Source organism: Palaemon carinicauda, chromosome 5 (genome assembly GCF_036898095.1).
Source record: "Palaemon carinicauda isolate YSFRI2023 chromosome 5, ASM3689809v2, whole genome shotgun sequence".
Lineage (NCBI taxonomy): Eukaryota > Metazoa > Arthropoda > Malacostraca > Decapoda > Palaemonidae > Palaemon > Palaemon carinicauda.
This window is the reverse complement of record NC_090729.1, coordinates 179,836,619-179,862,069: the sequence shown is the minus strand read 5'-3', so window position 1 is coordinate 179,862,069 and position 25,451 is coordinate 179,836,619. Positions and strand designations below refer to the sequence as shown.

General features: G+C 43.4%; 1 protein-coding gene and 2 long non-coding RNA genes across 4 annotated transcripts in view; 1 reads left to right on the top strand and 2 right to left on the bottom strand.

Moving 5' to 3' along the window:
- The window catches only part of LOC137640687 (uncharacterized), a 31,994-nt gene extending 25,626 nt beyond the window's left edge, over positions 1–6,368 (top strand). For both annotated transcript variants that reach the window (XR_011044449.1, XR_011044448.1), the window contains 3 exons: positions 859–1,159; positions 3,631–3,776; positions 5,088–6,368. This is a non-coding gene — a long non-coding RNA (uncharacterized lncRNA). The remainder of the gene's footprint in view (positions 1–858; positions 1,160–3,630; positions 3,777–5,087) is intronic.
- Positions 1–25,451, bottom strand: part of LOC137641654 (nucleoredoxin-like) — a 598,725-nt gene that overhangs the window by 110,809 nt on the left and 462,465 nt on the right. The window lies entirely within an intron of this gene.
- The window catches only part of LOC137640686 (uncharacterized), an 11,821-nt gene continuing 2,558 nt past the window's right edge, over positions 16,189–25,451 (bottom strand). Inside the window, exons 2-3 of the long non-coding RNA XR_011044447.1 lie at positions 21,867–22,040; positions 16,189–16,824 (exon numbers count right to left, since the gene is read on the bottom strand). This is a non-coding gene — a long non-coding RNA (uncharacterized lncRNA). The remainder of the gene's footprint in view (positions 16,825–21,866; positions 22,041–25,451) is intronic.

The following is a 25,451-nucleotide window of genomic DNA, read 5'->3' as shown; positions in this document are numbered from 1 at the left end:
TACAGTCAGTTTTCTCTACATGGGGTTTTTAAAGAAAGAAATGTCCCTAGAGTGTGTGCTACTGTGAAGGTCTTCTTTACAGATTTTCGTTGTTTGGAATATAAGTGTTTAGCTATTAATATAAAAATAGAGCTTATTTTAGCATTCCGAAGCCTGCGAAGTGTGTTGGTAATTTGTTGAACTCTTTAGTATCAGTTTTTCAGGTATTATCTTAAATGAGGCGAACAAGATAAATAGTGTGATCTTGATAATGGGGTAGAAAAATGAAAGTTTTTCTGTTAAACAACAACAACAACAACTGAGGAAATTATAGACCCACCTCTTGAATGATGAAAAGTTTGTATCCAGTTAGTTCGAGAAAAGTAACTCATAATAGTGAGCTTTTCCCCCATGACGTTATGGGAATGTCTTTAATTTTAGCTCATTTCAAAATTATTTTAGTATGTCAAAATAGGTTCATATGTTTTTAAGGTGTGTTCTAAGAGTATTTTCCGCCATGGCGTTACGGGAATGTCTTAGATTTTCGCTCATTTCAAAATTTTTAGTATATTTAAAAATAGGTTCATATGTTTTTATGGTGTGTTTTAAAAGAGCCTTTTTCCCCATGACGTTATGGAAATGACTTAGATTTTAGCATATTTCAAAATTATTTTAGTACATTTCAAAATAGGTTCATAATTTTTTCAAGGTAAGAGCTTTTTCCCCCCCATGACGTTAAGGAAATTTCTTTGATTTTAGCTTATTTCAAACTTATTTTAGTATATTTCAATATAGGTTCATAATGTTTTTAAGGAATTTTATAGTAAGTTTTGCTCAATTCGTTGTATTGAAATAGAAGATTGTTTTTGTTTGTTTCAGGTAACCTATATTGTATTGCATCATTGCATCCATCATCCTATCTTGCAGTGCCAGCTTTGTATCCACTGCATAGGCCTGATACATTCGTATAGTCCCAAATCTACAGATTGACCCCTTTGTACACGTACAAAGTATGTGATAGGACTGATAGGATGGGCACTCGGCTGGGGGGATGAGACCCAATTTATGAAGATTGTCTCCAGTCCTTCTAACTCTTAGTTCCTTCACGATTAAGAGAAGCCCAGTCCTTTCAACAGATGTTTGTTCCGTGGGGAAGAGACTAGCATGGACTCTATAGGCGGTAAGTTGCTGATTCCATAGGGTCGAGGCTAGTGGTGGTTGTGAAGCTCTTGAGGAATTTCAATACTTGTCTAACAACCTGGTGATCAAATAGCGGGTGTCTTTCTTCTCTTTAATAATTGTCTAACGACCCGGTGATCATATAGCGGGTGTCTTTCCTACTACTTTTATAATTTAGTCTTTGAATGGGCTGTTTGCTGGTGTAATACCTGCCAATCTATAGAGTACTGGAAGGGGTGTTAGTCTTAAGGCACCAGTAATTATGAAACATGCTTTAGTTCACCATAAACTTTATGGGAGTGACTATGACCTTTCCCAGATTGGTGGGCAGTATTTGCCATTGGTGTAGTAGAGTGCCAGAGCCGTTTGTCTAAGGGTTGGAAGATTTGTTTCCCTATTTGAATTGACTTTAAGTTTGTTAAGGAGGTTATTTCTGGTAGCTACCTTCTTAACTTTTACATGCTCCCTAACAGATGGTGTTCAGTCTGATGTAATGTCTATTTAGACAGGGAAGCTGTCATTTTTATTTTCTTAGTTCTTTATGTTAAACCCCATTTTTGACTGTTAGGCACAGATCATCTGCATATATAAATTATGGAAATTTCTAAACTGGGGTTGCTTGTTGATATATATGTTTTAAAGCATGTGGGTCAACACAAGCTCCTGTGGGAGGAGGTTTTTATGTTTTTGCCATCTGCTTTTCTTGCCATCCATTTCAACAAAGTTACTCGGCAGTGACTGGGTGATAGGCACAAAGATTGAGCTATGAAAAATTTTGTAAAGCTTAAAAAGAAGCAACCTATGGTTCATGATTTCATAGGCTGTTGTTATGTCAACAAATACTGTCCCTGTGATTTTCTAACCTCAGTCATCCTCAGTATACTGAGTGAGTGCCTGTGAGCAGCAGGATCTTCCTGTCTTGAAGCCACCTGGGTCTGGCATCAGTTGTTCTTTGACTGAGGGAACTATGCGGGCTATCACCATCCATTCGTACAGTATGCAGAGGAGAGAGATTGGCCTATAGCTACTAGGGACAATAGTCTTTGATAAGTATTACTACAACTTAAGCTCTTCTCCATAGTTTTGGGAACTGGACTGTTCTTGCACAGTTGTTAAGAAGTGCCAATTTCCACGATTTTAGTCCTACTGCCAAAATGCATTGTATCTCTGATGTTGTCCAGTGCAGCAGCTTTTCCTGGTTTAAGATGTAACATGGCTCTTGAGATTTCTTAAACAGTGAATTGTTCCATCTCCTTATTTTCTTGCTATGCAAGTTGCATTTCGTCTTTCATTCTTTTGAGATATCGTCGTTCTTTGTTGTATGGCTTTCTATTAAGTAAGAGTTGTTATGCTACTGTGTTGGGTGTTGCTGTTTTTGTTTGGGTGTTCTTATCAGAATTCAGTTTACGGTTTGTTTTCCATGCTTTCTTACTGTTAAGTCACATCTGTGCTTTTTCTTGTTGCCTACAGAGGGCAACAAATGTTCCCTTAGTTTGATGGCGTCTTGGGCAAAGTCTGAATTGTATATATATTGTAAATATTTTTACCTTGAGCTGAGAAAGACGGGGATATAATTTCTTCCTCATGGAATGTGTGTGATTGACACTGTTCATACAAGTTTCTTGAAAAGTTCATAGTTGCTTGGTTCTGGTTCAATGTTACTTGTCATGTAATCCAGCTCTGGTGTGGATCTTTCCCTCTTTGCTTTATGGAAGTTGAATCTTAGTTTAGGTTTAGTCTCCAGAACTCTGATAACTGGTTTGATGTTAACAGTAATAAGTCTGTGTCATGATAATGGAATTGGGTCAGACTGATGATTCAAATATGCAAGATGACACAAATGTCATGGTTTTGTCGTTATTTACAGCCTATTCTTCAACAGCCTCTCCATATGCCCCATATGGTGTTGTGACTATTGAAATCTCCACTCGCTAATTATGCCGTTTCTAAGGTTGTGATCTTGAGGCCATTTAAATGGTACAGGAGGTGGTTTATATGTAGACATTGTTGGTGTTTTTAATCTCTATTGGGGTATCTCCAACCTCTCATCTGATTGGTCAACACTATTCCCGATAAAGACTTTTTCGTTCATGTATAATGCACTACCATGGACGGGGTTTGGGTAGTAGATTGCCAAATTCACGACAGGAATTTTTGGTGGGGCTGAGTCCTTATGCGTCTCTTGAAGACAAGATCTCTCCTTCAAGGCAGCTGAGAATTTTTAATTTTGTAGCAGAGGCCTTCGTTATTGAAACTCGTGACTTTCAGGTACGACATTTTACAGAGTCGAGGGTTTATCCTTTTACCACCCTGCAGTAATATTGCTACAAATTAGTTTGTACGGTATAGTTTTGTACAAAATGGACTGTCATTTAAAGTATTGTTTAGATTTAATACAGATTTAAGACTGTAAGCTATCCTTTTATTTAAATGTATTGCTGAACATCTTATTTACTGCTATCTTTCTTCTAGGTGAGGTTTTGGCATCACGTGGGAAACAAACTTGTCACTTGACCGAAGAACATCAATGATTGAAATGACTTTTCCCGTATATTACTTAGTTGAGTATTGGTACTTTGATCAGCGTAAACAGTGCAAGTTTCAACGTCCTTAACAAGGTGAGGATCTCTTTAGCCCTTCTATTATTGACTGATAATGGAACTAGTTATTTCATTACTATTTTTATTTACTGGAGTTTTGAGTAGAATTGAAAGTCCAATTACGCTTGATGACTTTTGAATTAATTTGTTTCGAAATTAAAATCGGACTATGAATAAATTAATATCTCGGATAGCTTGTGTAAATACACTATGGAGAAGTAAGATTTGGTTATAGGAACAAGCCATTGCTTGATGATACGAATGAAATAAAAAGGTCTGAAGTAATGTAATGAGTATCTTGTGAACGGGGAGATGTTTAAATGAGATTCAGGAATATGGCTCAAAGAGACACCTAGTGGTCAATCTATCTTCAATGCGCTTTCTGAAACTAAATGGGGGAAGGAAATCCTACAATTAGTACTCTTATAACTGTGCGATGGTACTCAGTATTTTGCATAAAACAAATTTAACTGTGCGATGATGGTACTGTGTATTTTACATATAACAAATTATAATTAAAGTTAAGTAATGTATGACAGTAATAAAGTGATGATATCTTAATCGTTTCTGCCTTTAAGAAAAGCCGTATCGCTCTTAAATTACCACATTATAAAGAGGACTCTGTCTACCCTGTGAAAATACTTTCAATAAATTTCCCATTTAAGGATTTGAAAACAAGAATTCCATAGAAATTAATTTATTTCATCAAGTTTAATGGTTATCACACAGTACATCACTAAAATGAATAAAGTAATTCATATTCTAAAGATCTCGACATGTTTTAGAAATTATATTGAGAAACTTTGATTTTTTTTTTTAATGCATTTGTATGTTTTTCAATGTTTACTTCAATTCAAGGATACTAGTGAAAACCCATATTTTTATATTACATAACACATAATCCATATTATGTGCTAACTTACATGCGACTCTAACTTTATTAATTAAACTTTTAGTAATGAATATTATATTAGTAATTAAATGAATTAAATGGCCAATTTGTGAATCTTTAATCTAAAAGAATACTGTATAATGGTAGATATTATTCTAAAGATTCTTTCCAATGCAGTAAAAAAGCAGACCTTTATTTTCAAATCTTGTTCGGAAAAAATAGTTAACTAATAATAATTATACGTTTAACATTGGAATTTACAGATACATATTTGTAACAATACATTTTCTTTACTCTTAGACATAAAATGGTAACATACCTCCAACTTAAGTAAAGTAACTGTCAAAGATTTTCTTTTTGTCTGGGTTTTTATCTAATCATAACGAATTAGTTTGAAACGTTTATTACTCTTAACTAATAATTCTTTGGTTTTTCAGATAACATAATTCAAAAGAGAAGCATAGAGCCTGAAAAAGCTTATTCCATTGGAATACTTCTGTATCTGGAAAAGTGCTAGAAGAGGATAGTTATAATTTGAATATAGTACTTCATGGTGATGAAATCTTTTAGCATAGTGAAAGTGCTAATATATAAAAAGACTTTTTTTAAGCAGAAATAGTCTCCAGTTTTACCTTCAAAAGAACATGGATAATAAGAGATTTACCATGAAAAAACCATTACATCAAATTTCGTCTTGACATAGAAGGGTGGGTATATATATATATATAAAAAAATCTTAGACATTATACACCCAGGATGTTCCATCTTGAAAAGGCCAGTTTCGAAGAGGCCTGCTGCAGACTTTACCCGAAGCGGTTTGCTGTAGGGCTACCCGAAGGGGCATGTTGTAGAGGCCCGTTACATCCTGAAGAGCATGTTGCAGAGGAGGCCCAATGGATCCTTAAAATAATGTTGCAGAGGATGTTTTTGCATCAGAAGAGCATGTTGGAGAGCCCCGTTGCATTCAGAAAAGCATTATGCAGAGGCTAGTTGCAGCCCGAAGAGCATTTTGCAGAAATCCGTTGCATCCCTTACAGATGATTACAGAGGAGGCCCACTGCATCCCAAAAACCATGGTGTTTAGAAGGCCAACTATCACGAAGAACGTGCTGCAATTGCATGTTGCAGAATTCTATTGCATTCCAAAGGGTAGTTTACAGAAAAGGCCCATTGCATTCCAGAGGACATGTTGCAGAGAAGGGCCATTGAATTTCAAAAAGCATGTTGCAGAGAAGGGCCATTGAATTTCAAAAAGCATGTTGTAGAGGAGAATCATTGCATCCCGAAGAGCACGTCGCAGTGACCCGTTCCATCCCGAAGAGCACGTCGCAGCGACCCGTTCCATCCCGAAGAGCACGTCGCAGCGACCCGTTCCATCCCGAAGAGCACGTCGCAGTGACCCGTTCCATCCCGAAGAGCACTTCGCAGTGACCCGTTCCATCCCGAAGAGCACGTCGCAGTGACCCGTTCCATCCCGAAGAGCACGTCGCAGTGACCCATTCCATCCCGAAGAGCACGTCGCAGTGCCCTGTTGCAACTCCGAGAATATGCTACATCCTGAGATGAATATTACAGAGACCGGTTGCATCCCGCAGAGCAAGTTGTAGAGGATCGTTGCATCCTGAAGAACATGTTGCAGGGACCCGTTGTATCTAAGATTATGATGCGTCCCGAGATGATTGTTGCGGAAACCCGTTGCATCCCAAAGAGCACGTTGCAGAGGCCCGTTGCATCCCAAAGAGCACGTTGCAGAGGCCCGTTGCATCCCAAAGAGCACGTTGCAGAGGCCCGTTGCATCCCAAAGAGCACGTTGCAGAGGCCCGTTGCATCCCAAAGAGCACGTTGCAGAGGCCCGTTGCATCCCAAAGAGCACGTTGCAGAGGCCCGTTGCATCCCAAAGAGCACGTTGCAGAGGCCCGTTGCATCCCAAAGAGCACGTTGCAGAGGCCCGTTGCATCCCAAAGAGCACGTTGCAGAGGCCCGTTGCATCCCAAAGAGCACGTTGCAGAGGCCCGTTGCATCCCAAAGAGCACGTTGCAGAGGCCCGTTGCATCCCAAAGAGCACGTTGCAGAGGCCCGTTGCATCCCTAAGAGCACGTTGCAGAGGCCCGTTGCATCCCAAAGAGCACGTTGCAGAGGCCCGTTGCATCCCAAAGAGCACGTTGCAGAGGCCCGTTGCATCCCAAAGAGCACGTTGCAGAGGCCCGTTGCATCCCAAAGAGCACGTTGCAGAGGCCCGTTGCATCCCAAAGAGCACGTTGCAGAGGCCCGTTGCATCCCAAAGAGCACGTTGCAGAGGCCCGTTGCATCCCAAAGAGTACGTTCCAGAGGCCCGTTGCATCCCAAAGAGCACGTTCCAGAGGCCCGTTGCATCCCAAAGAGTATGTTGCATCCCTGGATGAATATTGCAGACCCGTTGCATCTTTGAGAGCGTTGCAAAAGTCTTAAATCCCAGTTGCAGAGGTCAGTTGCATCCCAAAGAGCACGTTGCAGAGGCCCGTTGCATCCCAAAGAGCACGTTGCAGAGGCCCGTTGCATCCCAAAGAGCACGTTGCAGAGGCCCGTTGCATCCCAAAGAGCACGTTGCAGAGGCCCGTTGCATCCCAAAGAGCACGTTGCAGAGGCCCGTTGCATCCCAAAGAGCACGTTGCAGAGGCCCGTTGCATCCCAAAGAGCACGTTGCAGAGGCCCGTTGCATCCCAAAGAGCACGTTGCAGAGGCCCGTTGCATCCCAAAGAGCACGTTGCAGAGGCCCGTTGCATCCCAAAGAGCACGTTGCAGAGGCCCGTTGCATCCCAAAGAGCACGTTGCAGAGGCCCGTTGCATCCCAAAGAGCACGTTGCAGAGGCCCGTTGCATCCCAAAGAGCACGTTGCAGAGGCCCGTTGCATCCCAAAGAGCACGTTGCAGAGGCCCGTTGCATCCCAAAGAGCACGTTGCAGAGGCCCGTTGCATCCCAAAGAGCACGTTGCAGAGGCCCGTTGCATCCCAAAGAGCACGTTGCAGAGGCCCGTTGCATCCCAAAGAGCACGTTGCAGAGGCCCGTTGCATCCCAAAGAGCACGTTGCAGAGGCCCGTTCCATCCCAAAGAGCACGTTGCAGAGGCCCGTTGCATCCCAAAGAGCACGTTCCAGAGGCCCGTTCCATCCCAAAGAGCACGTTGCAGAGGCCCGTTGCATCCCAAAGAGCACGTTCCAGAGGCCCGTTCCATCCCAAAGAGCACGTTCCAGAGGCCCGTTCCATCCCAAAGAGCACGTTCCAGAGGCCCGTTCCATCCCAAAGAGCACGTTCCAGAGGCCCGTTCCATCCCAAAGAGCACGTTCCAGAGGCCCGTTCCATCCCAAAGAGCACGTTCCAGAGGCCCGTTCCATCCCAAAGAGCACGTTGCTGAGGCCCGTTCCATCCCAAAGAGCACGTTCCAGAGGCCCGTTGCATCCCAAAGAGCACGTTGCAGAGGCCCGTTGCATCCCAAAGAGCACGTTGCAGAGGCCCGTTGCATCCCAAAGAGCACGTTGCAGAGGCCCGTTGCATCCCAAAGAGCACGTTGCAGAGGCCCGTTGCATCCCAAAGAGCACGTTGCAGAGGCCCGTTGCATCCCAAAGAGCACGTTGCAGAGGCCCGTTGCATCCCAAAGAGCACGTTGCAGAGGCCCGTTGCATCCCAAAGAGCACGTTGCAGAGGCCCGTTGCATCCCAAAGAGCACGTTGCAGAGGCCCGTTGCATCCCAAAGAGCACGTTGCAGAGGCCCGTTGCATCCCAAAGAGCACGTTGCAGAGGCCCGTTGCATCCCAAAGAGCACGTTGCAGAGGCCCGTTGCATCCCAAAGAGCACGTTGCAGAGGCCCGTTGCATCCCAAAGAGCACGTTGCAGAGGCCCGTTGCATCCCAAAGAGCACGTTGCAGAGGCCCGTTGCATCCCAAAGAGCACGTTGCAGAGGCCCGTTGCATCCCAAAGAGCACGTTGCAGAGGCCCGTTCCATCCCAAAGAGCACGTTCCAGAGGCCCGTTCCATCCCGAAGAGTATGTTGCATCCCTGGATGAATATTGCAGACCCGTTGCATCTTTGAGAGCGTTGCAAAAGTCTTAAATCCCAGTTGCAGAGGTCAGTTGCATCCCAAAGAGCACGATGCAGAGGCCCGTTGCATCCTGAAGAGTATGTTGCATCCCGGGATAAGTGTTGCAGACCCGTAGCATCTTTGAGAGCATGTTGCAAAGTTCTGTTACATCCCAGTTGCAGAGGTCAGTTGCATCCCGCAGAGCACGTTGCAGAAGGCCGTTGCATCCCGAAGAGCACGTTGCAGAAGGCCGTTGCATCCCGAAGAGCATGTTGCAGAGAGCCATTGCATCCTGGAGAGCACGTTGCATCCCAAAGAGCACGTTGCAGAGGCCCGTTGCATCCCAAAGAGCAAGTTGCAGAGGCCCGTTGCATCCCAAAGAGCAAGTTGCAGAGGCCCGTTGCATCCCAAAGAGCACGTTGCAGAGGCCCGTTGCATCCCAAAGAGCACGTTGCAGAGGCCCGTTGCATCCCAAAGAGCACGTTGCAGAGGCCCGTTGCATCCCAAAGAGCACGTTGCAGAGGCCCGTTGCATCCCAAAGAGCACGTTGCAGAGGCCCGTTGCATCCCAAAGAGCACGTTGCAGAGGCCCGTTGCATCCCAAAGAGCACGTTGCAGAGGCCCGTTGCATCCCAAAGAGCACGTTGCAGAGGCCCGTTGCATCCCAAAGAGCACGTTGCAGAGGCCCGTTGCATCCCAAAGAGCACGTTGCAGAGGCCCGTTGCATCCCAAAGAGCACGTTGCAGAGGCCCGTTGCATCCCAAAGAGCACGTTGCAGAGGCCCGTTGCATCCCAAAGAGCACGTTGCAGAGGCCCGTTGCATCCCAAAGAGCACGTTGCAGAGGCCCGTTGCATCCCAAAGAGCACGTTGCAGAGGCCCGTTGCATCCCAAAGAGCACGTTGCAGAGGCCCGTTGCATCCCAAAGAGCACGTTGCAGAGGCCCGTTGCATCCCAAAGAGCACGTTGCAGAGGCCCGTTGCATCCCAAAGAGCACGTTGCAGAGGCCCGTTGCATCCCAAAGAGCACGTTGCAGAGGCCCGTTGCATCCCAAAGAGCACGTTGCAGAGGCCCGTTGCATCCCAAAGAGCACGTTGCAGAGGCCCGTTGCATCCCAAAGAGCACGTTGCAGAGGCCCGTTGCATCCCAAAGAGCACGTTGCAGAGGCCCGTTGCATCCCAAAGAGCACGTTGCAGAGGCCCGTTGCATCCCAAAGAGCACGTTGCAGAGGCCCGTTGCATCCCAAAGAGCACGTTGCAGAGGCCCGTTGCATCCCAAAGAGCACGTTGCAGAGGCCCGTTGCATCCCAAAGAGCACGTTGCAGAGGCCCGTTGCATCCCAAAGAGCACGTTGCAGAGGCCCGTTGCATCCCAAAGAGCACGTTGCAGAGGCCCGTTGCATCCCAAAGAGCACGTTGCAGAGGCCCGTTGCATCCCAAAGAGCACGTTGCAGAGGCCCGTTGCATCCCAAAGAGCACGTTGCAGAGGCCCGTTGCATCCCAAAGAGCACGTTGCAGAGGCCCGTTGCATCCCAAAGAGCACGTTGCAGAGGCCCGTTGCATCCCAAAGAGCACGTTGCAGAGGCCCGTTGCATCCCAAAGAGCACGTTGCAGAGGCCCGTTGCATCCCAAAGAGCACGTTGCAGAGGCCCGTTGCATCCCAAAGAGCACGTTGCAGAGGCCCGTTGCATCCCAAAGAGCACGTTGCAGAGGCCCGTTGCATCCCAAAGAGCACGTTGCAGAGGCCCGTTGCATCCCAAAGAGCACGTTGCAGAGGCCCGTTGCATCCCAAAGAGCACGTTGCAGAGGCCCGTTGCATCCCAAAGAGCACGTTGCAGAGGCCCGTTGCATCCCAAAGAGCACGTTGCAGAGGCCCGTTGCATCCCAAAGAGCACGTTGCAGAGGCCCGTTGCATCCCAAAGAGCACGTTGCAGAGGCCCGTTGCATCCCAAAGAGTATGTTGCATCCCTGGATGAATATTGCAGACCCGTTGCATCTTTGAGAGCGTTGCAAAAGTCTTAAATCCCAGTTGCAGAGGTCAGTTGCATCCCAAAGAGCACGATGCAGAGGCCCGTTGCATCCTGAAGAGTATGTTGCATCCCGGGATAAGTGTTGCAGACCCGTAGCATCTTTGAGAGCATGTTGCAAAGTTCTGTTACATCCCAGTTGCAGAGGTCAGTTGCATCCCGCAGAGCACGTTGCAGAAGGCCGTTGCATCCCGAAGAGCATGTTGCAGAGAGCCATTGCATCCCGGAGAGCACGTTGCAGAGGGCCATTGCATCCGGAAGAGCTTGTATAAGAGACCCGTTGCATCACGGAGAGTACGTTGCAGAGGCACGTTGCATCCCGGAGAGTATGTTGCAGAGGCCCGTTGCATCCCGGAGAGCACGTTGCAGAGGCCCGTTGCATCCCGGAGAGTACCTTGCAGAGGCCCGTTGCATCCCGGAGAGTACCTTGCAGAGGCCCGTTGCATCCCGGAGAGTACGTTGCAGAGGCCCGTTGCATCCCGGAGAGTACGTTGCAGAGGCCCGTTGCATCCCGGAGAGTACGTTGCAGAGGCCCGTTGCATCCCGGAGAGTACGTTGCAGAGGCCAGTTGCATCCCGGAGAGTACGTTGCAGAGGCCCGTTGCATCCCAAAGAGCTTGTATAAGAGGCCCGTTGCATCCCGGAGAGCACGTTGCAGAGGCCCGATGCATCCCGGAGAGCACGTTGCAGAGGCCCGTTGCATCCCGGAGAGCACGTTGCAGAGGCCCGTTGCATCCCGGAGCGCACGTTGCAGAGGCCCGTTGCATCCCGGAGAGCACGTTGCAGAGGGCCGTTGCATCCGGAAGAGCTTGTATAAGAAGCCCGTTGCATCCCGGAGTAAGTTGCAGAGGCCCGTTGCATCCCGGAGAGTACGTTGCAGAGGCCCGTTGCATCCCGGAGAGCTTGTATAAGGCCCGTTGCATCCCGAAGAGCATGTTGCAGAGGGCTGTAGCATCCCGAAGAGCACGTTGCAGAGGCCCATTGCATCCCGCAGAGCACGTTGCATCCCGCAGAGCACGTTGCATCCCGCAGAGCACGTTGCAGAGGGCCGTTGCATCCCGCAGAGCACGTTGCAGAGGGCCATTGCATCCCGCAGAGCACGTTGCAGAGTGCCGTTACATCTTGCAGAGCATGGTGCATCCTGCAGAGCACGTTGCAGAGGGCCGTTGCATCCCGCAGAGTATGTTGCATCCCGGGATGAATGTTGCAGACACGTTGCATCTTTTAGATCGTGTTGCAAAGGTCCGTTGTATCCCAGTTGCAGAGGCCCGTTGCATCCCGGAGAGCACGTTGTAGAGGCCCGTTGCATCCCGGAGAGCACGTTGCAGAGGCCCGTTGCATCCCGCAGAGCACGTTGCATCCCGGAGAGCACGTTGCAGAGGCCCGTTGCATCCCGCAGAGCACGTTGCATCCCGCAGAGCACGTTGCATCCCGCAGAGCACGTTGCATCCCGCAGAGCACGTTGCAGAGAGCCGTAGCATCCCGCAGAGCACGTTGCAGAGGGCCGTAGCATCCCGCAGAGCACGTTGCAGAGGGCCGTAGCATCCCGCAGAGCACGTTGCAGAGGGCCGTAGCATCCCAAAGAGCACGTTGCAGAGGCCCGTTGCATCCCAAAGAGCACGTTGCAGAGGCCCGTTGCATCCCAAAGAGCACGTTGCAGAGGCCCGTTGCATCCCAAAGAGCACGTTGCAGAGGCCCGTTGCATCCCAAAGAGCACGTTGCAGAGGCCCGTTGCATCCCAAAGAGCACGTTGCAGAGGCCCGTTGCATCCCAAAGAGCACGTTGCAGAGGCCCGTTGCATCCCAAAGAGCACGTTGCAGAGGCCCGTTGCATCCCAAAGAGCACGTTGCAGAGGCCCGTTGCATCCCAAAGAGCACGTTGCAGAGGCCCGTTGCATCCCAAAGAGCACGTTGCAGAGGCCCGTTGCATCCCAAAGAGCACGTTGCAGAGGCCCGTTGCATCCCAAAGAGCACGTTGCAGAGGCCCGTTGCATCCCAAAGAGCACGTTGCAGAGGCCCGTTGCATCCCAAAGAGCACGTTGCAGAGGCCCGTTGCATCCCAAAGAGCACGTTGCAGAGGCCCGTTGCATCCCAAAGAGCACGTTGCAGAGGCCCGTTGCATCCCAAAGAGCACGTTGCAGAGGCCCGTTGCATCCCAAAGAGCACGTTGCAGAGGCCCGTTGCATCCCAAAGAGCACGTTGCAGAGGCCCGTTGCATCCCAAAGAGTATGTTGCATCCCTGGATGAATATTGCAGACCCGTTGCATCTTTGAGAGCGTTGCAAAAGTCTTAAATCCCAGTTGCAGAGATCAGTTGCATCACAAAGAGCACGATGCAGAGGCCCGTTGCATCCTGAAGAGTATGTTGCATCCCGGGATAAGTGTTGCAGACCCGTAGCATCTTTGAGAGCATGTTGCAAAGTTCTGTTACATCCCAGTTGCAGAGGTCAGTTGCATCCCGCAGAGCACGTTGCAGAAGGCCGTTGCATCCCGAAGAGCATGTTGCAGAGAGCCATTGCATCCCGGAGAGCACGTTGCAGAGGGCCATTGCATCCGGAAGAGCTTGTATAAGAGACCCGTTGCATCACGGAGAGTACGTTGCAGAGGCACGTTGCATCCCGGAGAGTATGTTGCAGAGGCCCGTTGCATCCCGGAGAGCACGTTGCAGAGGCCCGTTGCATCCCGGAGAGTACCTTGCAGAGGCCCGTTGCATCCCGGAGAGTACGTTGCAGAGGCCAGTTGCATCCCGGAGAGTACGTTGCAGAGGCCCGTTGCATCCCAAAGAGCTTGTATAAGAGGCCCGTTGCATCCCGGAGAGCACGTTGCAGAGGCCCGATGCATCCCGGAGAGCACGTTGCAGAGGCCCGATGCATCCCGGAGAGCACGTTGCAGAGGCCCGTTGCATCCCGGAGAGCACGTTGCAGAGGCCCGTTGCATCCCGGAGCGCACGTTGCAGAGGCCCGTTGCATCCCGGAGAGCACGTTGCAGAGGGCCGTTGCATCCGGAAGAGCTTGTATAAGAAGCCCGTTGCATCCCGGAGTAAGTTGCAGAGGCCCGTTGCATCCCGGAGAGTACGTTGCAGAGGCCCGTTGCATCCCGGAGAGTACGTTGCAGAGGCCCGTTGCATCCCGGAGAGCTTGTATAAGGCCCGTTGCATCCCGAAGAGCATGTTGCAGAGGGCTGTAGCATCCCGAAGAGCACGTTGCAGAGGCCCATTGCATCCCGCAGAGCACGTTGCATCCCGCAGAGCACGTTGCATCCCGCAGAGCACGTTGCATCCCGCAGAGCACGTTGCAGAGGGCCGTTGCATCCCGCAGAGCACGTTGCAGAGGGCCATTGCATCCCGCAGAGCACGTTGCAGAGTGCCGTTACATCTTGCAGAGCATGGTGCATCCTGCAGAGCACGTTGCAGAGGGCCGTTGCATCCCGCAGAGTATGTTGCATCCCGGGATGAATGTTGCAGACACGTTGCATCTTTTAGATCGTGTTGCAAAGGTCCGTTGTATCCCAGTTGCAGAGGCCCGTTGCATCCCGGAGAGCACGTTGTAGAGGCCCGTTGCATCCCGGAGAGCACGTTGCAGAGGCCCGTTGCATCCCGCAGAGCACGTTGCATCCCGCAGAGCACGTTGCATCCCGCAGAGCACGTTGCATCCTGCAGAGCACGTTGCAGAGAGCTGTAGCATCCCGCAGAGCACGTTGCAGAGGGCCGTAGCATCCCGCAGAGCACGTTGCAGAGGGCCGTAGCATCCCGCAGAGCACGTTGCAGAGGGCCGTAGCATCCCGCAGAGCACGTTGCAGAGGGCCGTAGCATCCCGCAGAGCACGTTGCAGAGGGCCGTAGCATCCCGCAGAGCACGTTGCAGAGGGCCGTAGCATCCCGCAGAGCACGTTGCAGAGGGCCGTAGCATCCCGCAGAGCACGTTGCAGAGGGCCGTAGCATCCCGCAGAGCACGTTGCAGAGGGCCGTAGCATCCCGAAAAGTATGTTGCATCCCGGGATGAATGTTGCAGATACGTTGCATCTTTAAGAGCGTGTTGCAAAGGTCTGTTGCATCCCAGTTGCAGAGGGTCAGTTGCATCCCGGAGAGCACGTCGCAGAGGCCCGTTGCATCCCGAAGAGCTTGTATGAGGCCAGTTGCATCCCGAAGAGCTTGTATGAGGCCCGTTGCATCCCGAAGAGCTTGTATGAGGCCCGTTGCATCCCGAAGAGCTTGTATGAGGCCCGTTGCATCCCGAAGAGCTTGTATAAGAGGCCCGTTGCATCCCGAAGAGCTTGTATAAGAGGCCCGTTGCACCCCGGAGAGCTTGTATAAGAGGCCCGTTGCACCCCGGAGAGCTTGTATAAGAGGCCCGTTGCATCCCGGAGAGCTTGTATAAGAGGCCCGTTGCATCCCGGAGAGAATGTTGCAGAGGCCCGTTGCATCCCGGAGAGAATGTTGCAGAGGCCCGTTGCATCCCGAAGAGCATGTTGCAGAGGCCCATTGCATCCTGAAGAGCATGTTGCAGAGACCCGTTTCAGAGGCCCAGGCCCATTGCATCCCAAAGAGCATGTTGCAGATGCTCTTTGCATCTTTAAGAGCACATTGCATTGCAGAGTTCCGTTGCATCTTGAAGAGCACGTTGCAGAGGCCCGTTACATCCCGAAGAACATGTTGCAGAGGCCCGTTGAATCTTGAAGAGCACGTTGCAGAGGCCAGTTGAATTTTGAAGAGTATGTTGCCTCCCGGGATGAATGTTAGACCTGTTGCAACCCAAAGAGCATGTTGCATAGGCTTGTTGCATCCCAAAGAGCATGTTGCATAGGCCCGTTGCATCCCAAAGAGCATGTTGCAGAGGCCCATTGCATCCAGAAGAGCATGTTGCAGAGGCCTGTTGCATCCCAAAGAGCATGTTGCAGAGGCCCGTTGCATCCCGAAAAGCATGTTGCAGAGGCCCGTTGCCTCCCGAAGAGCATGTTGCAGAGGCCCGTTGCCTCCCGAAGAGCATGTTGCAGAGGCCCGTTGCCTCCCGAAGAGCATGTTGCAGAGACCCGTTGCCTCCCGAAGAGCATGTTGCAGAGGCCCGTTGCCTCCCAGAGAGCATGTTGAAGAGGCCCGTTGCAGAGTCCCGTTGCATCTCGAAGAGCATGTTGCAGTGCCCCATTGCATATCTGAGTATGTTGCATCCAGAGATGAATGTTGCAGAGGCCCGTTGCATCGCAAAAAGCACGTTGCAGAGGCCCTTTCCATCCCGACTAGCATGTTTCAGTGCCCGTTGCATCTCGAAGAGTATGTACCCGAGATGAATATTGCAGAGGCCCGTTGCATCTCATATTGTTGCATCCCGAGATGAATATTGAGGCCCGTTGCATCCAAAGGGCAACGGAATAGCATGTTGCAGAGGCCTGTTGCATCCCGAAGATTACAATATAGAAGCCTGTTGCATCCCAAATATCACGTTGAAAGGCCCATTGCATCCCGAAGATCACATTTTGCACCCGTAAGTGTATGTTTCAGAGGCCTGTCACACTCCAAAGAGCACCTTGCAGAGACCAGTCACATCCTCAAGAGGACATTGTAGGCCCGTGACACCTGAAGAGGACATTGCAGAGACCAATTTCATCCCGAAGTGGTACATTTCACCCCCATAGCCAGTGTTGGAGAGAAGCCCGGTTCGCTGTTAAGTGGTTAATGAAGTTGCACGATTCAGACATGTTACAGAGTTCAGTTTCATCCCAAAGAGGCATGTTGCATCACAGATCTTGGAGAAAGGGCTCTGCATGTCTTAGAGATGTAAGGTCTGCTGCTATTACATTGTAAATGGTAAAGAGACCAACTATATCATAAGGCCTGTTGCATCTGATGAGGGGTTGTCACCATATATATTACAGTATGCTACTTCCTCTTGAGCCTAGTTTCATCGGAAAAAAAAAAAAATTTCAATAGGCTATTAACTAAGCCCTACTGCATCTGATATGTAGTAAGCATAAAGTTACTTGAAGAAGAACTATTTTTGAAGGCACCTATACCACCAATCCCAGGACTGTGTCATCAGAAAAATTTGACTGGATCTCTTCGTACATTGTGAAAATTTTTCTTTTTCTTTCAAACTTCATGTATGAATCTCTGAAAGTATGCAAAATGCAAGTATTTTATATAATATATATTACAAACAGTTGTTAAACTTTGTGATTTCTTTTATTCATTTTGAATAGTTTTATAGTTAAAATTACTTAAAATTCCCATTCATAGATTAAGATTCCTCCCAATTAAGGGGGGACTATTATTAAATCAGCTTTGATTACAATCACAACAAAACTTTACGGTAGAAAGCTAATACTATAGATGAAATGTTAAAAAAAAAGATGAAATAAACCCAACAAACAATTTCAAAGATTGATATTTCAAAATCTTTAACAGTATTTATACCTTGAAAAATTATTTGTGAATCTACTGCTATTAGATTTGCTTAAAGAACCCATCAAAATTATTGTGTATGTTCCAAATATTTAAGAATTTCATCAAACTAAATAATAATTTAAAAAAAAAAAAACTAAAGAGGAACACTGGTGTAGTTGACTGCTAAAATGCAAGCGGTACTCTGGTCCGCTTCGCTAGTCCTGCAAGACCACAAACAATATTTAAATATCCGCACAACTCTCTGGACTTACAACTATGCCAAGGTTTATAAGAAAACCTACGAAAATATGCCATTTTAAGTATAACTAAGTTTTACAAGTGGTTCTCTAGAAACTATTTTATTTGCTTTAAATTTTTCTTGACCTACAAATCTCTTATTTCTAAAATCTCTCTGAAAGCTGAAATAATGCAAAACCTAAAAAAACTATTCAAATTCCTCAAAACTGAAATCCTACACAAACTATATAAAACTTTTACGAAACTGAAATCCTAAACAAATAATATTAAACTTCAAGGCTGATATCCTAAACAAATAATAAACTTCAAAACTAAAATAATAAACAAATAATAATGAACTTCAGGGCTAAAATCCTACACAAATTATATTAAACTTCCTCAAGGCTGAAATCCTACACAAATAATATTAAACCTCAAGGCTGAAATCCTACACGAAGTAACATTAATCCTACACAAATTTATTAAACTTCCTTAAGGCTAAAGTCCTACATATATAAAACCTTCCTCATAGATGAAATTATACACAAATTTAATCATTCTCAAAGTTGAAATCTTACACAAAAATATTCAAAATCATCAAAGCTGAAATTTTACACAAACAATATCAAGCTTCCTCAAAGCTGAAGTTTTACACAAACAATATTAAACTTCCTCAAAGCTGAAATCTTACACAAACAATATTAAACTTCCTCAAAGCTGAAATCTTACACAAACAATATTAAACTTCCTCAAAGCTGAAATCTTACACAAACAATATTATACTTCCTCAAAGCTGAAATTCTACACAAACAATATCAAACTTCATCGAAGCTGAATTTCTACATAAAAAATAAGCTTATTCGAAGCTGAAATTCTAAACAAATAAAATCAAATTTACTCACAGCTGAATTCTTACACAAACGATAATATACTTCCTCAAAGCGGAAATTCTACACAAACAATATTAAACTTCCTCAAAGCTGAAATTCTACACAAACAATATTATACTTCCTCAAAGCTGAAATTTTACACCAACAATATTAAGCTTCCTCAAAGCTGAAATTTTATACAAACAATATCAAACTTCCTCAAAGCTGAAATCTTACACAAACAATATCAAACTTCATCGAAGCTGAATTTCTACATAAATAATAAGCTTATTCGAAGCTGAAATTCTAAACAAATAAAATTAAAATTACTCAAAAGCTAAAATCTTACACAAACAATAATATACTTCCTCATAGGTGAAAACACAAACAATATTATACTTCCTCAAAGCTGAAATTCTACACAAACAATATCAAACTTCCTCGAAGCTGAATTTCTACAAAAAAATAAGCTTATTCGAAGCGGAAATTCTAAACAAATAAAATTAAATTTACTCAAAGCTGAAATCTTACACAAACAATAATATACTTCCTCAAAGCTGAAATTCTACACAATATTAAACTTCCTCAAAGCTGAAATTCTACACAAACAATATTATACTTCCTCAAAGCTGAAATTTTACACCAACAATATTAAGCTTCCTCAAAGCTGAAATTTTACACAAACAATATCAAGCTTCCCCAAAGCTGAAATTTTACACAAACAATATTAAACTTCCCCAAAGCTGAAATTCTACACAAACAATATTAAACTTCCTCAAAGCTGAAATCTTACACAAACAATATTAAACTTCCTCAAAGCTGAAATCTTACACAAACAATATTAAACTTCCTGAAAGCTGAAATTCTACACAAACAATATTAAACTTCCTCAATGCTGAAATTCTACACAAACAATATTAAACTTCCTGAAAGCTGAAATTCTACACAAACAATATTAAACTTCCTCAATGCTGAAATTCTACACAAACAATATTATACTTCCTCAAAGCTGAAATTTTACACCAAAAATATTAAGCTTCCTCAAAGCTGAAATTTTACACCAAAAATATTAAGCTTCCTCAAAGCTGAAATTTTACACAAACAATATCAAGCTTCCTCAAAGCTGAAATTTTACACAAATATTAAACTTCCTCAAAGCTGAAATCTTACACAAACAATATTAAACTTCCTCAAAGCTGAAATCTTACACAAACAATATTATACTTCCTCAAAGCTGAAATTCTACACAAACAATATCAAACTTCATCGAAGCTGAATTTCTACATAAAAAATAAGCTTATTCGAAGCTGAAATTCTAAACAAATAAAATCAAAATTACTCAAAGCTGAAATCTTACACAAACAATAATATACTTCCTCATAGGTGAAAACACAAACAATATTATACTTCCTCAAAGCTGAAATTCTACACAAACAATATCAAACTTCCTCGAAGCTGAATTTCTACAAAAAAATAAGCTTATTCGAAGCTGAAATTCTAAACGAATAAAATTAAATTTACTCAAAGCTGAAATCTTACACAAACAATAATATACTTCCTCAAAGCTGAAATTCTACACAATATTAAACTTCCTCAAAGCTGAAATTCTACACAATATTAAACTTCCTCAAAGCTGAAATTCTACACAAACAATATTATACTTCCTCAAAGCTGAAATTTTACACCAACAATATTAAGCTTCCTCAGAGCTGAAATTCTACACAAACAATATTAAACTTCCTCAAAGCTGAAATCTTACACAAACAATATTAAACTTCCTCAAAGCTGAAATCTTACACAAACAATATCAAACTTCCTGAAAGCTGAAATTCTACACAAACAATATTAAACTTCCTCAATGCTGAAATTCTACACAAACAATATTAAACTTCCTCAATGCTGAAATTCTACACAAACAATATTAAACTTCCTCAATGCTGAAATTCTACACAAACAATATTAAACTTCCTCAATGCTGAAATTCTACACAAACAATATTAAACTTCCTCAAAACTGAAATTCTGCACAAACAATATTATACTTCCACAAAGCTGAAAATCTACACAAACAATATTAAACTTCCTCAAAGCTGAAATTCTACGCAAACAATATTAAACTTCAAGGCTGAAATTCTACACAAACAATATTAAACTTCCTCAAAACTGAAATTCTACACAAACAATATTAAACTTCCTCACCTAAAGCTGAAATTCTACACAAACAATATTAAACTTCCTCACCTCAAAGCTGAAATTTTACACAAACAATATTAAACTTCCTGAAAGCTGAAATTCTACACAAACAATATTAAACTTCCTCACCTAAAGCTGAAATTCTACACAAACAATATTAAACTTCCTCACTTCAAAGCTGAAATTTTACACAAACAATATTAAACTTCCTCACCTAAAGCTGAAATTCTACACAAACAATATTAAACTTCCTCACTTCAAAGCTGAAATTTTACACAAACAATATTAAACTTCCTGAAAGCTGAAATTCTACACAAACAATATTAAACTTCCTCGAAGCTGAAATTCTACACAAACAATATTAAACTTCCTCGAAGCTGAAATTCTACACAAACAATATTAAACTTCCTCAAAGCTGAAATTCTACACAAACAATATTAAACTTCCTCGAAGCTGAAATTCTACACAAACAATATTAAACTTCCTCGGAGCTGAAATTCTACACAAACAATATTAAACTTCCTCGGAGCTGAAATTCTACACAAACAATATTAAACTTTCACAAAGATGAAAGTCTACATAAAAAAATACTAAACTGCTTCAACGTATTAAACTTTAAGGTTGAAATGCTACACAAATAAATTCCCCCAAAACTGAAATTTTACAAATACAATATCAAAACTTCCTCAAAGATGAAAGTCCACATAAACAATACCAAACTTCTCAAAGCCTAAATGATACACAGACATTGTTAAACTTCCTCAAAATGGAAAGTCTACACAAACAATATTAAACTTCCCCAAAGCTGAAATTATATATATATATATATATATATATATATATATATATATATATATATATATATATATATATATATATATATATATTAACTTCTTTTAAGCTGAAATTCTAAGTAAACAATATTTAAACAATATTTAAACTTCCTAAAATCGGAAATCCTACACAATTAATATAATATTTAACTAAATTTACTTAATTTGATAAAAGTCCTCTTACCGAAAATAATTACTACACGCAATTTATTTTAATGAGGCTCATTTGCTCCGACTCGCAGGGTTGTCCTTTTAGCTCGGAGAAGTTTAATACAAGCTAATTGACTGGACAAAAATTCTAACCAATCAGCAAGTAGGAAACCTTTTTGAACTAAAAGGGAACCTGCGAGTTAATGCAAATGTAACTCATTAAAAAAATAGAGTATAATTTACTTACAAAAATACCCGAGCCGAAATTAGATATTTTTCGGTAGCCTTGACCTTAGAAACAATAGTTACCTTAATTACATTCACATTACCAATACCTGAGAATTAGAAAAAATCAGAATACCTAAAATGCACCTAAAAGTATAAATTTTGATTATTTTTATTGGCTCAAGAGGTAAAATTAAGGTAAATGGGGGTACTTTCATCATGTCCTAGTTATAAATAATCCAATACAGTTATTCGACACTAACCTTCCCTTCAGGAGACTGTTTTACAAATTTTGAATTGACGAGTGTTCTTATCCCATTCAATCTTCGCAGTTCACTCTCCTTGTCCATATCCCTTTTTTTCTCGGCCTTGTCCCACGTAACGGGAAAGATTGGATCATTTAACAGATTATGAATATTCTAAGTTTGAAGATGTTCCTGGAAAACAAATATAAGGTTAACCAAGGATCGTGTGTAGCTTTCTAACAGTTGCCATGCTTCATGTCAATAAAGAAAAGAAAATTATCTTAAGCGCATACAAGTCTTATTCAATGCAATTAAAAGTAACTAATGAACCGCTTTAGGCAAGACCTGAAAGTTCAATTTTATTCAAAAAAGTTCTAAGTTACTAACCTCAAACTAATATTTAGGGGACAAATGTACTAAAATAATGTCATTTAGAGGTGCTGCTCTGCTACTAACATTATTTACTCGTTATTTCTATCAAGCTGCATAGCTAATCCACCTGTCTAAAGCTCTCAAACCTTTAGAAATCCACATCAATGAGAATCCTATACTATACAGAGATTAAGCTTAATTAGATAAAATATCCCGTGACCGAAATCATTAAAAATTTGTCTTAAAAACTGAGCAGGGTCTAATTACAATCACGCTGCCACCGTATAATCGAAGGGCAGAACTGTCAAGATAAATCAGTTTCCAAGGAAGACTTTTTGTGGCCTGTTGGTAACGTCTCTGCCTGGTGTTTGCCAGACGTGGAAGCATTTTAAACGTTATAGATGCTGTCCAAGGCAAGATCTGGCAGTAATTTTAGTGTTCGATGAGCGTTTTCAACATGGTAGTAATTTTGATTTTCTGTTAGAGTTTTAAACGTTAATGGATGCTGTCTGAGCAAAGATTTGATAGTAATTTCAGTCTTCTGGTAACGTTTTAAACGAGAAATGGGCGTTACACTAAAATTTCATTATACTGGGAAATGAAAAGTCTAAACAATAGACTATGATTTTGCAAGCCACGGTGATGGTCCTATATATTTACATTGACTGCTCTGGGGTGATATTTAGTTGAATAATAACTTATAAGTCCGCCTTTAATTGTATTTAATTAGATACATTTAGCCAACAGTAACCTTTTACTTCAGGATATATCGTATTACTAGTATGTCCTCATTCCAACCGTTCTTTCAGAGTTCAATGTAAAGACTAAGAGCAGATCAATTAACAGATTTTGAGAATTCCCCTATGATTGTAGACTTGCCTGAAAAAAAAAAAGTTGATTGAAATGTCTAAAGAATGCGTAGCTCTGGTATTTATCAGGCTTATATTTCATAACCAGATAAACTTCAACACTGAAACTCAATGAAATCTTGCTCAGAAGTTTAATATTTTCGTTAAAGTTCTTTTTTTTACCCGGGTCACTAACATTCATTATGACAAATACATAAAAATAATGTAGTTTATAAGATTTCATCAAATAAAATAATAAGAGATTCTTAATATTCCCAAGCCACGTAGCTCATGTAGGCCTATATGTCGAACTCTCATAACGCTGTACGAATCAAAGTCGATAAGAAACCTACACTACACTTGGTATTTGTTTACAAGAGAACGCTCTCCATTTACTCCAAAATTATGCAGTCCTGCAGATCTCCTCTTCTTGGACAGTAATTAGGAGGCTCTTTAAATGGGGGGGGGGGGGGGCGGGGGTTGGAAGCAAAAAAATGTAAGATATTTTGAGCAAGGGGGAGGGGTTATAACTGCATTTTCCAATGAGATGGAGCTCCATTTGAAAATATCCTTTGTAACCATGAAACTTGAATAATGACCAAATTGATTACAAAACAGAGCAGGGCCTAAATGCACTTATTGTACTCTTCTCCACATAAAATCAACTTAGGCGATTGTAGTTGACTTTGGAATATTGTGGTTTCAAGCCCACTCATGAATAGCAGAGGCAAGAGACAGTGACATTGCCTTAAAAAGCCGGACAACGCCCCAGATTATTATTATTATTATTATTATTATTATTATTATTATTATTATTATTATTATTATTATTATTATTATTACTACTTGCTAAGCTACAACCCTAGTTTGAAAAGCAGGATGATCAACGCAATAAGCCCCTCTCCACCCAAGCCAGGACCAGGGATGGGCAGGCAATGGCTGCTGATGACTTAGCAGATAGACCAATAGCCTCTCCCAAACCCCACATCCTTAGCTCACGGGGATGGCGAGGTTGCAGAGAACAAAGGAACTAACGAGTTTGAGGGAGAGACTAACCTCAGTCTGCCGATTATCAGTCAGGCCACCACAACTATGAACCAGAATAACACACTTATTTACAATTATCATTATCATCATCATTATTATTCTTATTATTATAAGTTAAGCTACAACCCTTTATTTACCTGCTTATATATACAACCACATGCATTCATTATTTAAAACTACAAAATTGCCCTATAAATAGTTTTTGACAACCATTTATCAAACCTTCTTTGACTCAAAGACATTGTCCTACTACTTCCTTCGTTAACACAGTAAAACTATTAGAACCTGGATACATGTCTACTGTAGGCTCTAGAACCTTTAAATATGTGGTCCCCAGACTATACAATAAGCTCCCACAAGACATCCGAATAATTGAAGATATGAAGGCTTTCAAGAGGAAACTAACTACTTCCTTATTCTGCGAGTGTTTCTATAGTGATGATCTACAGTAATAGTAAACGAGCAATACGCATTGTGGAATGTTAAATCCTCCCGAATGAACTCATAAAACGACCGTGAAGATCATGTAGAGAATAGGGTTCCCCTGCTGTACAGGACCAGATAAGCAGCCCTTGAAAGTAAAGTACGGCTCGTTTCTATGTTCTACTTACAGGCGTAGAACCGAGATTACGAATTGCTTAAAGTTGAAGATTTCCCTAAAAAACTAATCAGTCATGTGCAACTGTCAAACATTTAGCGGGATTCAATCCACCACGGTTGTGGTGGACTATGTGGTAACGACCCTGACTGGTGAATGCCAGACTGGGGTTCGAGTCCCGCTCAAATGCTATATTTAATTTGGTCGCTGCAACCTCACCATCCTCGTAAGCTAAGGATGGGGGGTTTGGGGGAGCCTATAGGTCCATCTGATGAGTTATCAGCAGCCATTGCCTGACCCTCCTTCCCTCCTTGGTGGTTAGGGGGCTTGGGCGCTGATCATATGTATATATAATCAGTCTCTATGTCATTGTCTTGCTTGATAGGGCAATGCCTCTGCCATTCATGAGAAAAAAAAATTAGAAATTATCTTTAAGCACATTAGTCTTACCCAATGAAATGGGGAAAAAAATGAGCGGTTCTTGAACAAGTCCTCAGAACTTTTAAGTTATTTTCGGAAAAGATCCTGTTAACTTACATTTTAAGGGGGACAAATACGTAAAAACATTGCAATTTAATCTAACTATTGAAATATATTTACCAGTTATTTTTTTTCAAGCCTAACCCTCTCACAGAGCTGAGGAAATTAATGAAAAAATAAAAACAAAAATAAAATAAAATCACGAAAGCGATTATTAGATGAGTCAAGAGTCACACACTTCATTATGTAGAGGAGACA